Source organism: Pungitius pungitius, chromosome 5 (assembly GCF_949316345.1).
Source record: "Pungitius pungitius chromosome 5, fPunPun2.1, whole genome shotgun sequence".
Classification (NCBI taxonomy): domain Eukaryota; kingdom Metazoa; phylum Chordata; class Actinopteri; order Perciformes; family Gasterosteidae; genus Pungitius; species Pungitius pungitius.
Window position 1 is genome coordinate 15,261,318 of NC_084904.1, and position 4,382 is coordinate 15,265,699.

The 4,382-nt window shown below is 42.6% G+C and overlaps 1 long non-coding RNA gene across 1 annotated transcript; it reads left to right on the forward strand.

Moving 5' to 3' along the window:
* On the forward strand, positions 1-4,382 carry LOC134129068 (uncharacterized). The gene is made up of 3 exons (XR_009956257.1): positions 1-724; positions 1,185-1,613; positions 2,058-4,382. It is a non-coding gene; the product is annotated as an uncharacterized LOC134129068 (long non-coding RNA).

A 4,382-nucleotide genomic window follows, 5' to 3' on the forward strand; every position in this document is an offset into this window, starting at 1 on the left:
ACAACACATAAATAAGTAAAAAGCCGAAGGAAAAAAAAGGAACTGTGTTGTGCATGTAGCGATCCCTTTAATGCTCTACTCTGTGTGTACATACTGTATTTATGTTACACAGTGTCCCCGTAAGCTCCACTAGACCCGAATACCGCGGTGCCTTCCAGTTCGAGGTGGTTGCTGTGCGCTACAGCTGCTGGCGCCTGCAGGCAGTCCCCCGGTTGCCCGGGAAACACAGATGGTGGATGAAGGGCGCGCATACAAAAGAGCATAAACCTGTGGCAGCAGCTGGAGAGCGAGCCCACTGATTGATTCCGCGCCGTGCAGTCCCTCTTATTCAAAGACGTCTCTGTTCTCTCTAATACCTCCCGTCCATTCGCCTTTGTCCACTTCATGCCGCTTCCCCCACCCCCCCCTCGGACCGGTCTCCCCCGTCAGTGCGCAGCTGTTGTGGGCACTCCCACATCTGCCTGCCTGTCTCGGCTCGGCAGCCATGCAGAGGACGCTCAGCCACGGCCCGTGTAAGCGCGTGTAGCGTGTCGGTCCAGAGGGGGCGACCGGCCGCCCACTGCGGGCTAACCGCTGCGCCCACGCGACATGAATCTGCACGTTTGTCGGCGCCTCTTATCGTGGAGGGAAAAGAAGGAGGGAAAAAAAGAGAAGATCCGTTTTTTTTATTGTTGCGTCGCCTGATGCTGCGGGTCACCTGCATGGTGGAAGGTGGAGCTCACTGGTAAGAAAAATACACCACGGCTCATTTCATTCTGTTGTGATTTCACATGGCTTTATAGGAATCGTTATGTTAGGTTGGATTATTCTGTAGACAAACATGAAGTCGTTTCATTTCCTGCAGTGGAGGGCCTGATCTATCTTTCCTCTGCCCACACCCTTACTATTCAAATATGCATCTTTCCAGAAAAGCTATTTGTGGTGTACACATGCCAGATTTGATATACGGTTTATTTCATTAGTTAACAAAATGTCGCTGTAGGCATAATTATCTATAGCCTGCGTGGTCTCATTTTTAAATAGGAGTATCTGCAGGAAGTGTAATTTTTTGCTGTCTTAGGTCAACAAATATGTATATGTGAATATAAGACACTGGGCCATTATATCGCCCCAAATCAATGCAAAAACATTGTGAATCATCTAGAGATCCACTATACCTATTCAGCATGCCTTTTATATTTTAGGTAACCTGTGGCTGGTTTTGCCGGACTCATCTACAGTGGTGCCGACATGTCCCTGGTCATCGCACATGGAAGATCAGAACGGGAACCAGCAGCAGGACAGGTCATGTGTACATGCTTGGTTATGTATATAAGAAAAAACACAAGCGAGGATTGTTTTGAATAGCACAAAATAGCAGATGTAGAATTTAGTATCAGTCAGTCAATCAGATAACTGATACGGTCTCTCATATTTGTTGGCAGTTGGTGTTCTCATTTGGCCGTATAGAAATCAGTAAGTCATCTCTGGGGCATCTTGGGAGGACAGTTGGGTTGTGTCCCACATTTCTGCTGCTTTGTGTTGTGTAATCCTCTCCAGCTGCACTGATGCGCACTCCGGACCTCACAAGCGGTTTGGCTCCATCGTCCTCTGCTGTGCTGCCTGACAGACCGGTAAAGGATGTTACACCATTGTGACTTTCATTCCTCTCATATTCATGTTCAGCTCTGTGACTTGTTATATAGGCCTTGGTGAATATAAACTGCGGGGACAATTCTAATGAACCCGTAACACACAGATAACAGTATGCATCCCTGTGCCTGCCGAAAGTGCAGATAAATGCTTAGCAGTTAGAACATCAGGGAGATCAGTTTTGAGTTAAATAAACAAATATTTTCAGCTATAAATTACTATACTTTTCTAGGATTTATTGTAAAGAGGTAAGATGAATCAACCTGAAAGTGGAGACCATGACAAAATAAGATTTAGCATAATCATCTTTTCAGATTTGTTATTCCACATTATGCATACAACAGGAAAATATTTAATGTGTTAAGAATCTCAAAATCACTTCTGTATTTCTGGCTTTAACAGCTGTGGTTTCATTTCTCAAGCAGCGATCGATGCATGGTGCCATCCCTAATGTCCAGACCCGGAGAGGATCCACGTCCATGTGTCTCCCCACTGAGAGGCGACTTCTGATGCTTTAGTGTGTCAGTGAAAACGGCCTGCCACTGCTGCTTAGTGGGCAGTGTCAGTGTGAACAGGAAAGCATTTCACAGCCGGAGTTTTGAGTCCAAAATCATTTTCTGTCGCATTTCTTCCTGTTTCAAATATGCACATTTAATAAGACCTGATATAGCTAAATTTACTCCCACTATCATTACTTTTATGGCTGATCAAAAACATTAATGTATTTAATGCCCTGACTGACTTTACCAGGTTATTAACCAGAAATGATGTTTGAATGTGTTAACTCTGCTCCAAAGCTAAAAACGTTATCAGTGGCAGATCCAGGACTAGACAGTTTTGATATTTTAACATAAAAAAAGACTGCTTAGCTGAGTGAGAATAGTTTTCTCACATTTTGACAAAGTGTAACTCACACATTATGTTCTTCGTTTGTCTTGATACTTTCTAATTTGGGTATGATACCAACCACTTTCATGGTTTGACAGTACTCAGTGTATTTTTACTGAAGCGTGTGGGCAGGTGTGTGCCAGCGTGAGAGCATGTGTTTGTGTGCATGTGCTCTATTTGTGTGTGTGTGTGTGTGTGTGTTTATTCCTGTACGTGTGCATGTGTCTCTATGAAAACACACCTTTGTAATTGGCCTGAAGCTTCGAGCTGCTTTTCAGTGGATTTCTCTTCGCTGCACAGATTTCTTTTCCTCTCTTCTTTTAACACACTGAATGTACCAGACAAAGGATTAAAACATATTTACAAATGATTCTTAGCATTTGTTAGGACCTCATTGAAGTAGCAGTTTGGTGGGGGTTCCTGTGATCCACACAACCACAGGAATGAGGCTGGAAATGAATGGTGTGTAGTTTTCTAAATGACACCTGCTATAATCAATTAAACTGTTCCACGGCGTATTGCCCCATTATCCAATACTGCAGCAAATGCTAATAATTATGTGCAAATAGCTTTTTTTACCAAGATCTGGATTCTACTAACAATACCTGACTAATATCTAACAATACTAATGTCTGCTAACAGTCTGATGATTACTAACCTATTCTCTGAATGCTGATGGCTGGCTTTGTTCTTTCTAACCCCCTGACTAACCCTCTGCTTTTTGCCCGCAGTCCAATGCAAACACTCCTCTCTCATGATCCCGCAATCCTTCTTGTAGAAAGCCTAGACTGGGATGAATTATTAAAAGAAGAAAATCAATAAAATCGGTTAAAGTGAGCAAGTCAAGAAGGGTTTCAGGACTTGGGAGGGTAAACGTTATTAACCACTAGACTGAAAGAGGAGGATAATCAGCACCTTGATATCCAACTGGTTTGACCACATACTTAAGAATCCTCACAAAACCCATTATGATCTAATCACAAAAGAATATCACGTCACCGCGTCTCGAATCACAGGCTAAATTCACATCTTAAGAGACCGTCTTTCTGTCTCTATGTGGTCAACCCTTACAGATGAGCGCCTGGCTGGTTGTCACCACAGGCCAAGCCAACCTCAACTCCACCACTAACTTATTATGGTATTGATACTAACACTGGTGAGGCTGTAAACACCCACCCTTTGCTGTTACTAACATCTGCGTTCCTTCTGACTGAAACATCCTGATGTCTGTAATCAAATCATTCCGTCCTTTTGTTCTCCTTTAATTAGATATAAGAGCATGCCTTGTGGCACCAGTGATGCTAATTAAATTACAGTACATGTAAAACATCTTTTAGTGCTGTGAGTGAGTGTGCTTGTTATCCATGGGAACTAAGTCCTGTTGCTGCAGCAGTGTCAGTGAAAGAGCTAAAGAGCTAAAGATAAACGAACCTCTACTAACGAAACAAAGTCAAGAGCGATCTGCAAACTAACAAAACTAACCCACTAATGAACTAATAATCTAACAACCACTAAATAACTAACTGTGTGCTGAGTGGCAGAATTAATGAAGCACCCCGCTTTGTGGAGTTGCATCACTTTTTGAATGTGCTGACATAGTTTAGTTTTTAACAAACAACTTATTCATGTTCCTTCTGTTATTCGGTGTACGTCTGTGAGAGAAGGAGCACGCAGTGAAAGACGTTTTAGCCAAAGTTACACTCCATCAAAACCATATGCTGTGTGAAGTATCATGGATGTCAGGAAAAATGAATTTAATGTACCTAATTAGAGTTGTGCCGTATTGCTAATTAATCACTTGTCCTTTCACGTGCGTTTGTAATAAACAATTGTCACATATTAAAAAATCATGGTTTATTGTA